The sequence below is a fragment of the Carica papaya genome, chromosome 5, assembly GCF_054855325.1.
Source record: "Carica papaya isolate Zhongbai chromosome 5, ASM5485532v1, whole genome shotgun sequence".
In the NCBI taxonomy this organism is placed as follows: domain Eukaryota; kingdom Viridiplantae; phylum Streptophyta; class Magnoliopsida; order Brassicales; family Caricaceae; genus Carica; species Carica papaya.
Genome location: NC_142313.1, coordinates 38,378,317 through 38,392,736, shown reverse-complemented (window position 1 = coordinate 38,392,736; position 14,420 = coordinate 38,378,317). Strand labels below are relative to the sequence as shown.

The window sequence follows — 14,420 nt, the reverse complement described above, 5'->3', positions numbered from 1 at the left end:
ATGGGATTAAATTCCTCCTATGCTGCTGTTAGAGCCTAAATTTTGATGATGGAATGCTCTCCATCCATTCTGAAAGTCTTCTCGCTGGTGGTGCAGGAGGAGCGACACCGTGCAATCGGGTTCGACACACACGCAGAAACGAGTCACGGTTCCGGATCCTCTGTTGCCTTAGCTTAAGGAAGAAGAAGACCCACCTGTTCACACTGTGGGCTTGTGGGCCATACTGTGGACAGGTGTTACCGCCTGTATGGTTACCCATCGGGCCTTAAGCCCAAGCCCAAAATGCGTTTTATTGATGGAACTGTCCAAGTTCAAAGACAGATCCGCAATGCCTCAGCTGTTTTTGATGAGGGGCCAGTCCAAACGCGGGCCCAAGCCCGTAACCCACCAGCTGTCTCTCGGCCCATTCCTGGAACCAGTTTTTTCAACCTGTCTGGCCCTCAATCCAGGCCCGGGTTCTTCTCTGCCAACCAAACCTTGGCCCATGAAGTTTCTTTCCCAGAACACACTTCTTCCTCCTCCTCGGGCATGCACCCGATCGCAAGACCAGTGTAGAATTTCACCCCCTCTGTTGACGACTGCTTACCGGCATCTAATTCCGCTGCTTCTGTCGATGATTTAAGCACATCACAAATTCAGAACATTATTGCTCACCTAAGTGCACGTCTTCACCAACCTAACTCCGCCGTCTCTCCTGACAATCTATCTCTCTCCACAAGTCATGCCACCCTTGATCCTCACGTGGCAGGTATATCCTACACACCTTTTTGCCTTTCCAACTTCACACACACACTTACCTCTGAATGCTGGATCATTGACTTTGGAGCCACATATCACATTTGTTGTACACCCACACTTTTCACACACCTTAAAAATGTGCATCCCATCCCAGTCACTTTACCAAATGGTAGTTCAGTGTTAGTCAATCAAGTTGGAAGTACACCACTCACCGACACCCTAACTCTACATGATGTTCTCTTTGTCCCTCATTTTTCTTTTAACCTGGTCAGTGTCAGCATGTTGACCACCACCCACAACTGCACAATTGATTTTTCTCTTCATTCTTATGTCATCCAGGACCACACTCAGGACTTATTGATTGGGAAGGGTAGACGCATTGGCAACCTCTACTATTTAACCACTAGATGTTTTTCTTTTCCTACTGTTCATTATGTTTCCACTCACTCTAAAAGTAGCCTATGACATTTTAGATTGGGTCATCCTTCCTATGTAAAACTTCAGTATATTAATGAAGCCTTACAAACTTCGAATATTTCTCATTGTAAAGTTTGTAATTTGGCTAAACAACATAAATTGTCTTTCGTTTCTAACAACAGATTATCTGACCATCCATTTGATCTAATCCACATTGACATTTGGGGTCCCTTTTCCCCACCCACTATCGAATGGTACAAATATTTTCTCACAATAGTTGATGATTGCACTAGAACTACTTGGGTGTATCTCCTTCGTCAAAAGTCCGACGTTCTTACTATTCTCCCTGAATTTTATACTCTTATACTTACATAATATAATATTTCCATTAAATCTGTGCGACCTGACAATGCGCACAAGTTGAATTTTCATTCTTTTTTCAAGTCAAAGGATATTGTTTCTTACCATTCTTGTGTTGAGACTCCCCAACAAAAATCTATTGTCGAATGTAAACATAAACACATTTTAAATCTGGCATGTGCTTTATTGTTTCAATCCCATATTCCTCTTGTGTATTGGGGCAATTGCATCTTGACTGTTGTTTACCTAATCAACCGTACACCTTCCCCCTTGTTATCTAATAAAACTCCATTTGAACTATTAACTCAAAAGAAGCCTTCCTATGATCACTTGCGCACCTTTGATTGTCTATGCTACTGCTCAACTCTTAATAGTCATCGCCATAAATTTTCACCTCGTTCTAGGGCTTGTGTCTTCCTTGGTTACCCTTCGGGTTACAAAGGATATAAACTTCTTGATATCAAGAGCAACCAAATTTTCATCTCACGTAACATCATTTTTCATGAACATATCTTTCCATTTTTTTCCTCTCAATCACCTTATCCCATTCACGATGATTTTTTTCATGATTGTGTTTTACCTGTTCCTCTCCATACATCTACACACTCCTCAGGTTCTCTTGATACACCTGTTCGCTCACAACATGAGTCCTCCCAAACACCCTCATCTCGCCCACTGCGTATAACACGACTACCCTCTTATTTGTCTGACTATCACTGCTACCATACAAATACCATGCACTTTATCCCATTTCTTCGTTCCTTACTCATACCAAACTTACCCCCCAATATCACAACTTTATTTGCGCCATTTCCTCCCACACTGAGCCTACCAACTTTTATGAGGCTAACCAGTCCAATGTTTGGAGAAATGCTATGAACGTGGAGCTACATGCCTTAGAGGACAATAACACTTGGTCCATTGTTTCCCTCCCTCCTGGGAAGAAACCCGTTGATTGCAAGTGGGTTTACAAAATTAAATATCAAGCTGATGGGACCATAGAAAGATACAAAGCCCGTCTGGTTGCTAAGGGCTACACACAATAATTTGGCATCGATTTTCTTGACACCTTCTCTCCTGTTGCCAAATTAGTTACTGTCAAGATTTTGCTTTCACTAGCTGCTATCCATGGTTGGCACTTGACTCAATTGGACGTCATCAACGCTTTCCTACATGGTGACCTTCATGAAGAAGTCTATATGACTATTCCTCCAGGCTATTCTCCTTGAAAGGGGGAGACTTTTCCACATCAACCTGTTTGTCACCTACACAAGTCAATCTATGGGTTGAGACAAGCTTCCCGACAGTGGTTTAATAAGTTTTCACAAACATTACTTCAAGAAGGCTTCCATTAGTCAGAATGTGACCATTCCCTATTTGTCAGACAATAAGGTAAAACCTTCCTAGCGTTGTTGGTGTATGTCGATGACATTGTTATTGCCAGTAATGACGATCAGACTATCGAAGAGCTCAAAGCTACACTCAGACAAAAATTCAAAATAAAAGATTTGGGGACTCTCTGATATTTTCTTGGACTTGAAATTGCAAGAAATGACATAGGAATCACCTTATGCCAAAGAAAATATGCGTTGGATATGTTAACTGAGACTGGATATCTTGGTTGTAAACCCTCATCTATTCCTATGGATCCTAATATCAAGATGTGTAAAGATGATGGCGAACTTCTGAGTGATATCACCCGCTATGGGCGACTAATTGAAAAACTGTTGTACTTAACCATCTCTCGCCTTGACATATGCTACTCTGTCAATAGATTGAGTCAGTTTCTAGCTGCTCCTAGAACTAGTCATCTTCAAGCCGCTTTACGGATTCTCCAATACATCAAGAGGACCCCTGGACAAGGTCTTTTCTTTCCTTCATCATCTGCCATTCAGATTAAGGCCTTTTCTGATGCTGATTGGGGCACATGTCCTGACACTAGAAGATCTCTCACTGATTGTTGTGTTTTTCTTGGGTCTTCATTAGTCTCATGAAAATCAAAGAAACAACAAGTTGTTTCTCGGTCATCTGCTGAAGTCGAGTATCGCTCCATGGCCAACACTACTTGCGAAATCGTTTGGATTATGAAGTTGTTACGAGACTTAAAGGTTCAACACCAAGGCCCTGCATTACTTTACTGTGATAATCAAGCAGCTCTACACATTGCTTCAAATCCAATGTATCATGAAAGAACAAAACACATTGAACTTGATTGTCACTTTGTTCGTGAGAAGATTCAAGATGGTACATTGAAGACGATGCACATATCCACTTGAAATTAACTGGCAAATTTAATGACAAAGACCATTCATCCTACGCAATTCGATAATTTGTTGAGTGAGATGAGTACAATAAATCTGTACTTCCCATCTTAAGGGGGAGTATTAAGACTAATTAATAAATTTGTTAGTTTAATTGTAATCGTTTTTTTGTTTTTTCCTTTTTGTTCTCTTCTGCCATAGTACAATGCCAGTTGCAATACATGTTTTCCTGCTGTTTTGTTTTTTTCTGTTACGGTACAACACTAGTGACAATATATATATCCCTGTAAGCAGCAAAATATTTTAGAAGAAGGAAAATATTTTTCTGGTCTTTTGCTCTTTCTTCTTTTCTATTAGTCTCTTCATTTTTTTCATTTACTCTTCCTTCTTTTCTATTAATTATCCTTATTACTTAAAAGTAGGAATTAACGGTTTTATTTTTATCGTATTTAAACTTTTCCTAAGCAGTAATGAAGGGGTGCAATTTTTGAATTTAAAATTTTGTGATTTATTCTCGTACCAAGATAATTTCTTTATTAATTTTTTTTGACTTCTGACTGGGACTTATAAATTTCATAAAGTATAAAATTTCTCATTGCCATAATTGAGTGAAATGATCCTTTTGATCTTATGAATAAAGTAGTATAGTTCTGCATCGAGTAAATATTGTTAAGGTTTTTGGGTAACCATATATAAAGTTTTTGCTTCTAGATGCATTTTTTTAAAAGTAATGTTTAGTTCATAAAATTAAAGGGATTTTTTGAATCATATCTTTCTATTTCACGTTGGCGTGGCTCTATTGTCCATCCTTAGGTTCTTTATCTGATTGTGTAGTAGTAATTAATTTTGGGTTGAATAACATTTTTTGAAGTGTATTGCCGACAAAAAAATTAAACTTTAATAAGATTTCTATTAAATTGTTTGATCTACAAGACCATTTGAGAGATTTAAGTAATAAAAAATTTATTAACAAGTTCAATGTTGTTAGCACTGGCCAGAAGATCCTTAAGAAGTGGAAACAAAACTGTGTATGTTCCAGCTAGTGCACACTTATTTCGTTTTTTGTGTTGATGTTGATCCGCCTGTAAATTAATTCTTACATTGAGTACTCTATGATCTAAAAAAATTCAATAAAAATTGATACATATATATATATAGATTGTGGAATTTTATTTAGTTGGTCTTCTGAAAGAAATCGGAACTTCTGCTTCTGCCTTTGCTGAAACATTTTCCCTTTACATCACTAATCATTATGCCTCTATTGCTAAATTCTAAAAAAAAAACATTGAAACTTTTATATTCCTGTATGACAAGAAATATTACGATGTAACAAAAAGATATTTTATAACAATGGGAGACTATTATGCTTATATGCTTCAATAAGTGAGAAATGAATACAAAATATTGCTTTTGTAGGATAGATTGTTGTAACATTTTATTGTAGATGCTTACATAATCATTGAAGAGGAACGATTTTGTTGGATTAGAAATAACTAACAAGAATTAAAAGCAGAGCTCTTTATAATATTTATGATACTTTACTATAAGAGATATTATAAGAGATGCAATTGTGAAGGGTATTGTACTTTCCTCTTCTTTCATGGAGGACCCATGCTATATGATTCCAAAATAGTAGGATGCAATGACAATATTTCGTTTTTATAACAATCCACATTTATTTATTGCATTTACAACTAATTCAAAATGGCCAGAAACAAAGTATATATTTTCATTAATTGATGGGCATGTCGTAAAAGATAGACGAGATACTATTACAAGGGTTTTTAAGATAAAACTTCAACAACTATTAAAACTCATTATCAACTTACAACATTTTGGCAAAATACGTGAATGTAAGTTTGATTGATACTACAATTTCATCTAAATTTTTAAAATTAAGTGTAATTGTAGTTCTAAAAATTGACAAAGAATTAAAATAAATAAAATGTAATAGAATAACAAATAAAGTAGTAACTTATATGAAAATTTCAATCTTATGCATTATAGAACATTTTTAGTTCAAGATATATCTCAAACATTTTCTTTTCCTCAATAATAAATACTTACTATTCTTAAAAAAGATTAACACCAAATAATATCAATATTTAAATTTACTAAATTAAGTATATTTATATTTTAATTTATATTCTCAATATTTTATTTATAAAACATTTTGATAATTTATGATATGTTTCCTTTCGCTGTGATTTATAAAATAAAATTTCAAAAATGAAGACAACTACAAGCCCACATATAGTTGTGGGTAGATCGAATAAATGTTACCGTTACTGCATTCCACATAGACTATATAATTTCAGCTGAATTCCAAAAAAGATAAAGATTTGAATGCTTACAATGTTGTTGCTAAGTATATGCTTCATGGTCCATGCAAAATGCCAAAGGTAAATGCTTCAAGTATGAAAAGTGGAATGTGCACAAAAAATTTCCAAAGAACTTCCATATAGAGACCATAATTAATGAGAATGGATCTCCAATATACAAAAGTAGAGATAAAGGTATTTTAGTAACAAAGAGATTGGTCAAGTTGAAACTAGATATTTAATTCCTAACGATAGAGATTTTTTTTTTTAAATTTTAAGCTCTCATGAATCTTAATTGGTGGAACAAATCAAAATAAAGTATTTGTTCAGATATGTGACTAAAGGACTAGAATGAAGAGTTTTACTAAGTGAAGATAAACTCCATAAATGCTTATATTTTAACATATACATAATTTTTGATCAGGTTCATATGGATTAATAAAAAGAAACCTCGGGCTATGAGGAAATCTGGGAAACCTATTGGTAGAATTGCTTACATAGATCCAAAACTAGTGAGAGAAATTATTTGCGGTTACTGTTGAATATTGTTAATATACCAAAAAGTTTTATCAATATTAAGACAATCAATAGTATAATATGTGAAACATTTAAAGACACATGCTATGTCATATGAATGCTAAATAATGACAAGGAATGGGCAAGTTGTCACCAATTAAGGGAATTATCTATCACAATTATCTTATACTGTGAGGTTATAGATTCATAAAGTCTATGGAATCAAATTGGGAATTTCTGGCAGACATTCTAGAAGAATTATGTTTCATGAAGGAACTAGGAACCAGGAAGACATTTTTCTACAACATAATAATTGTCAAATTGACATTCTAAAGTAAAATTGTTCTTGAAGCAGGATCATCAGTTACACTTTGTAAATGCTTATACATTATTCATTTAACAATTAAAAAGTTTTATAGAATTTAAATTAATTGTATTGAAATATCATTATTATCTTTATACAAGCATCACATCTTTACTTCTTCCTGACAGAAGACAAACCAATATAAGATTAGAGATTCCTATTGGGCTATTTTAAAATGGTATATATGGATTAAAATAAGGAACACAATTAGAAAAACTCATCTATCTCAGCTCCTTAATTATTTGGGATGAAACCCCCATGGATCATCCTAATGTTTTTGAGCTTATGCATATAACACACTTAATGATATTTTGTTATTGAGAAATAAAGATGTCTCACGTAAACCATTTGGAGGAAAGATTGCTTACTTGGAGTTGATTTTTGAGATCTTACTTGTTCTCAGAAAAGATAAATGTGCATACATAATACAAGTATAAATAGGTCTCAACTTTGAGACCATTTTAGAGTTTATATACTATGTTAAAGCACGAGAGTCAAGGAGACTAAATAAAGTTATGTTGAGATAATAGATAATAAATCATCAACAAATAGCCTATTAAACTAGGAAAGTATCTGCAATAAAAGAAAAGGAGAAGAAGAAGAAGAAGAAAGTTAGATTGATATTTTAGATCAACTCCTCATTCAATCAACTAATTCAAATGCAGATATTCTTGATCAGACGTAGCCTCAATTCTAAATCAAAGTAGGAGATATAGAATATTTATAAAAAATGTTATTTTAACTCCATTTAATAAGACAATTGATATCATTGATGACTTCATTTTACATAATATTTTGGGAAAAATACATGAATATAAAAGCATTAATGAGGTATCTAAAAGCTCACAGGATAGAGAACACTAATCAATATTATATTTTCAGAGTTCCTAAACACATTGAAGATATCAAGACTTCTAAATCATATTTTACAGATAAATTAAGATATGTCAATTATACTTCTAAGAAATGTAAATCCTTCATTTGGTATGTGTAATGGAACAAGATTCGTAATCACTAAATTGAGGACAGACATTATTCAAGCTAAAGCAATTACAAGAAGCAAATTTGGAGATTAGGTATTAATTCCATGGATATGTATGGCTTCAAATAATAAGGTTCCCATTTGTGATCAAGCGTACACAATTTCTAATAAAAGTTTGTTACGTTATGATAATAAACAAAAGTCAAGGTCAATCATGAAAAAATATTGCTTTCTCAATGGTAACTTCTCCAATAGGGATTAAAACTTTGACTAAGGAAGAAGAAGCTGTATTTAAAAAGAACACAAGAAACATTGTCTTCAAAGAGGTATTTAATAATTTGCTAAAGATACATAAATCTCATTTTATTAATTCCTATCTACTATTACATTATCATTTTCAAACTTAAATAAGAATGAAAAGTTTAAAATAATCATAAAAGACTCAGTACAAGAATATATCAAGCAAAATAATGGAAACAAAAGCAAGAAAATATTGGAAAAATAGGTACATTATCTTAATATCCCAATCTCTCTTATGATAAATGTTTAATCACTTCAATGATCCATGATAATAGAAATGCATAAATCTACTGTATGCATAATTTCTAATTACTTATTAACTGTTTGACTAATTTTCTTTTAAAATTTTTTAAACATTAATATAATTGACTGAATTACATATAAATTATAAGGTTATTAGGAGATCTACTCCAAATTTCCTATTTATTTCTAATGATTGAGAATGTTATACATTTAAATTTTAATTAAATATCATTTTTTTCTTTGAGGTAATGTACTATAAAGTTCTATTGAAACTTTATATTTTATGATTGTCATTATTGATTTGAATATTAATGTTATGTACTTTATTGTGGTAATATGTGATGTATCGGTTTTTCTAAAAATAAATATTTAAAATCAAATATTATTAAATAATTCTTTTGAAATATACATAAGATTTATTTGCATAAGTTACTTTTTACTTAGTCTCAACTTTGTTTTACTAATTTATTCTATACAAATTCTTTAAATAAAAATGTTTGGAAGGGATAGTATACATAAAAGGAAGACCAGATATTACCTCATGATATTTCTTTGTTTTTGTTTTGAAAAAATTTTAAAATAAAATTAATTTAAGTAAAATATATTTTGAAATAAAATTTCACTTTTAGTTGACTACAACTAATCTTAATCAATAACACAATTTAATCGGAATTTAATAAAATGCATTGCCTCTATTTCTGGAGATATGTAGGGCGGGTGTAAAGGCCAACCAGTTTATATATGGGAGTGCATTGAGAGCCTATCCTGCATTAAAGTGTTTGTAGGGAGGTATTCAAATACAAGTGATGCGTCTTGAATTTTGGTGATATTTATCTATAATTTAGGGGTAATTTATATGAATTTTATTTGTATTTATCTTGAAAATTATTTAATGTATATTCTGAAGAGTTTTTGTTTGGAAAAATCTCTACTAGTCTCTCTATAACTAAGTTTGTTAATCTATTAGTGATGTACTCTCGAATTAAATAGTAGAATATTTTCTTACTAATCTTACCCATAGATGTAGGCACACTACCGAACCACATAAAATTCTTATATTCTTTTCTTTCTGTTTTTACTTTGGTGTAATTGTGCATGCTTTAGGGGTTAATTTTTCCAACAAGTCGTATCAAAGCTAAGGTTTTGTGAGAAAACTAGTTAAGAGAGAGAGAATGTACATATATGATATGATCAAGCCCATTGTAGATTAGATTAGAGAGAGATAATATAGAGGCAGCAACCACCATGATCGACAGATAAGATCAAGTCCACTCGAGGAGTGGCGAGCTTTCAAAGAAGAAGAATCGGCCTTGCGTGGCGGCTGACAGGGGTGTTCAGAAGCTCGCTGGATCTATAAGGAGGAAGAAGGAGAAGCTGATAGTTCCATTTCAGCCAGAAACAAGAGAAGAGAAGCCAGATTTACGGTTGTGGTAGCTAACAAGGCCTCGTGTGGCCCACAATTTGACTATATATGCGATTGTGTGTGACAGACGGACGAAGAAAAGACAGATGAAGCTGTCTATCCGTAAAACTAGAGTAGAAGAAGGAGAACGCATGCAGGAGAAGACGAACCAGTGCAACGACATTCGGTTCGTGCGAGGCCTGATTTGTGGCATTCATTGCAGTTTTTCAGCATGTTTTTACCAAATCCATGCCAGATCCATTGAGTTTCATAGTTCTGTGCATTTTTTGGTGTTTTCTAGTAACGGTGCATAATGGCTCTGATGGTCACGCGTGGATGAGCATGTGACGGTGCGTGGAGGCTCGTGTAGTGTTCCGATGGTTGCGTGTTGTTATTTTCTATGCAGTGGTGACTCCCTGTGATTGTTTTTTTTATATTTTCTAAAAATATTATTTCTCTCTATTTAGTTTTTTGGTGCACAGTTTAGGAATTTGAGATAACATTCATAAAGTATAAGATAGAGAAGTTTGATGGTGGTATGGGTTTCAGTTTGTGGAAGATTAGAATGAGATCGTCCATGATTCTACAAGGTTTATGGGGGCAATTGAAGAAAGATATTTTGAGGGTATGAGAGAGTCGAAAAAGACAAATATGTAGGGTAGCCTTATGTGCTATTTTTATGAGTGTTAATGATAATGTTCTGCGGGAAATTGCTGAAGAGATTTGGGCTTCAGCTGCGTGGAAGAAACTGGAAGAGTTGTACTTCGTAAAATCACTGACGAACCATCTTTATCTGAAGAAAAGATTGTATAGTTTTAGAATTAGTGAAGGTCGCCCATTAAACAACATCTTGGTAAGTTTAATTATTTAATTATGGACATGAATAACATAGATATTAAGATTGAAAATAAAGATCAGACATTAATTGTTCTGTGTTCATTACCATCTTCTTGTGAGACCTTTGTTGATACTCTACTATATAAGAAAATTAGTGTTTCACTATGATGTTAGCAATGAACTAATATCAAAAGGATTGCAAATGAACTTTACTGAGTATAAACATAAGGGGAAGGTTTGGTAAGTAGGGGAAGTACATGAGAAGGAAAAATCAAAATTTAAAAGTAAAAAGAAAAACTGTTTTGAGTGTGGGGAGATAGGTCACTTTAAGAGAGATTGTCCTATGCTGAAGAGATGAAAAGAGCAGGAGAGCTCTACTAATATAATCGACATAGATAATTCTGATGATAGTGATAGTAGTAGTGTTGGGGTAGTTCTATCTATGAATTCATATTAGAGAAAGAATTTTTGGATTTTTGATTATAGTGTTACATTTCACATATGTCCAAATAGGCATTGATTTACTACTTACAAGCAGATGAGTGGTATTGTGTATATGGGAGATGACAGTTTGTTATCTCTAAATGGGATTGATTAATCAGATTAGGAATATTTGATGGTATCATCAGAACTATTGAGTGTTGGCATTTTCATCATGATGAAGAGAAATCTAATTTCTCTTTCTACATTGACAACACTGGGTTATAAATATCATGTAGAGAATGGTACTTTTAAAGTGTGTAAAGTCTCCGAGGTACTTATGAAAGACAGTTTGGAATCTAAATTGTATGTTCTTTAGGAAAATATAGTTTCAGGGGAAGTTGCTGTAGCATTAGAGAGCAGTAACTGGAAGTTTGGATCATATGTGTGACAAGGGGTTATCTATTTTGAGAAGGCATAGTTTGTTGAACAGTTATAAAGAAGGAGTTTTGAGTTTCTGTGAATATTGTGTATTTGACAAGCAGATCAAAGTTAAATTCAACAAAAAGGAAGTGCATAAGACTAGAGGTCAGTTGGATTATGTTCATTCTACCTTATGGGGTCCATATAGAGTTTCCTCCAAGAGTGATGCCAGATATTTAATGACATTAATTGGTGATTACTCTAGGAATGTATGAGTGTATTTTCTGAAATCCAAGGAAGAGGTATTTTCACTATTCGTCAGATGGAAGATCATGATTGAGAAACATATAAAGAGGAAGATTAAGTGTTTTAAGAATAATAATGAGTTAAAATTTTACAATCACGAGTTTGATGATTTCTACACTATGGAAGACCATGATTGAGAAGCAGACAAAGAGGAAGATCAAGTATCTTAAGACTAATAATGGGTTAGAATTTTGCAATTATGAGTTTGATGATTTCTGCAGTATGGAAGGTATAGTGAGACACCGCATTTGTGTTGGGACACCACAACGTAATGGTATTGTAGAATGCTTGAATATGACGCTTTGTGATAGGACATGAAGCATGTTGTCTCATTAGGTGTGGGACACAAATTTTGGGTTGAAACTATGAATACTGCTAGTTTCTTAGTTAATAGATCTCTATCCACAACTATTGAGAGTAAAACTCATTTTGAGGTATGGTTTGGGTCACATGTTGATTACTCTCAGTTGAGAGTGTTTGGTTGTCCTACTTATGCTCATGTTAGGGATGGTAAGCTTGAGTCGAGAGCAAAGAATTACATATTTATAGGGTATGCATTTGGAGTGAAAGGCTACAGGTTGTGGGGCAATGATCCCAAGTTTCCAAAGTTGATTATCAGTAGAGATGTGACATTTAATGAGTCTGCTTCATTAAATAGTCAGAAGGGAAAGACAGTAGTAGAATTAGATCACGGTATCAGAAAGCAAATAAAGTTAGAAGTTTAGTCCAATGGTCTAGGGAATGAAGTGCAGGATCTTAATCAAGAAGGTGATAGTGCACCTGATCAACAACAACCATATACTATTAAAACAGGCAAAGAAAGAAGATAGATTAGATGACCATAGAAGTATGAGAAACTGGTTGTATATAACTTGTCAGTTACAAGGTTAGTTGATTTACAAGAACCAAGGAGTTCAGATACTGATAAGATGCCACTTTATTCAGGGATCAAATAACAAGTTTATGTGCGGTCTAAACTTGGTTAGAGTATGATATACTCAATAGCGCCCCAGTGGGGACATGTTTGCAAGATGGTGCGACAAGATAGTTAGCTGCTTTGATGATAGAGGAAATTCAAGTCAAGGGGAAGATTTATTGATGTGTCTTAAATTTTAGCGATATTTATTTATATTTTTAAGGGATAATTTATCTGAATTTTCTTTATTTTTATCATGAAAATATTTGATGTATATCTTATAGAGTTTTTATTTATGAAAAACTCTATTAGTTTCTCTATAAATAGGTTTGTTAACCTATTGGTGATGTACTCTCAAATTACACAATAGAATACATTCTTACCAGTCTTGCCCGTGGATGTAGGCACACTGCATGTAAAATTCTTGTGTTCTTTTCTTTCTGCTTTTACTTTGGTGTGGTTATGTATGCTTTAGGGATTAATTTCCCCAACAACAAGGATGTGTGAAGATATATATATGTATGTATCTATGGTACTTTCATCATTAATAGTATGCACAATGCCTTGTTTATATATCTATATGGGTGTGCATCATATTTCCATAAGTATATATAAGTAGAAAGGCCTTACAAATGCAATTAAGCATAATTATGAGAAATTTGAAAAAATGTTGTTATATTTTTCATTGAAAAGTACAATATTTACTTAGTTTCTAGTATATCATAAGTTTACTATATAAAAATAGAGAGAGAATTAGAACATAAACCAAATAAAAAGGTTAGACTGTATTCATTTTTCATGTGTATACTTCCTGACACTCTTTCAAATAGAGATGGTAGATAAAAACGATGAGAATGAATAGATTTCGAAACACTTCAACCTTTGCAACATTGATTTCAATTGGGACTCTACTACTCCCATCAAAACTAGACATCTAAGGCTATGGTTTAGGGAATAAAATCCATACCTAATTATATTGGTTGGAAATGATAAGCATAGTTAGTTTTTAAGCAATAACATGTTCCCTTAAAAAGTAAAAAATTCAATTCTATGTTCTTCATTTATCATTAAACACATGACAAACAAACAAATATATCGTGACATTCATGGTATCACATCGTACGGTAGGTGGTTTAGAAAAATAAAATTTGAGTTCTTGAAGAAGACATTACAACCAAATTAACTTATCAAAAATTTACAAATAGTTTTTCTATAAGTCCTCAAATTGATTATTTCAGTTCTAGACAACACTACAATACAAGTATAGATATAAGTTAGCTTTTTGCATAAGATATATTTAACTTGTCTAATAGATTAGTCATGACATGCTACATATTATTCTGGAAATGTGAGCAAGCACTCGATGAGCTTATTTTAATTATTTCAACTTTATTTATTTGGATATTTTCTTAATTAACTACTCATAATTTCTAAAGTAGTTTTTGTTTTTTTTTTATATACACAATTAATCGACATAACATAAGTATATATAAGTTATACTTGAAATTTAGACTTTCCTAAGGTAGATTTGATGGATGACTTACAAATACTACTAAAGAGAAATTAGAGGTGTTTTAGGAATTTTCTTTCTATAAAACTGTTGCATAAAATTAG

At 33.0% G+C, this 14,420-nt stretch overlaps 1 pseudogene; it reads left to right on the top strand.

The window, feature by feature from the left end:
• Nucleotides 1-3,566: 3,566 nt before the first annotated feature.
• LOC148266070 (uncharacterized) lies at nt 3,567-8,366 on the top strand (annotated as a pseudogene).
• The last annotated feature ends 6,054 nt before the right edge of the window (nt 8,367-14,420 follow it).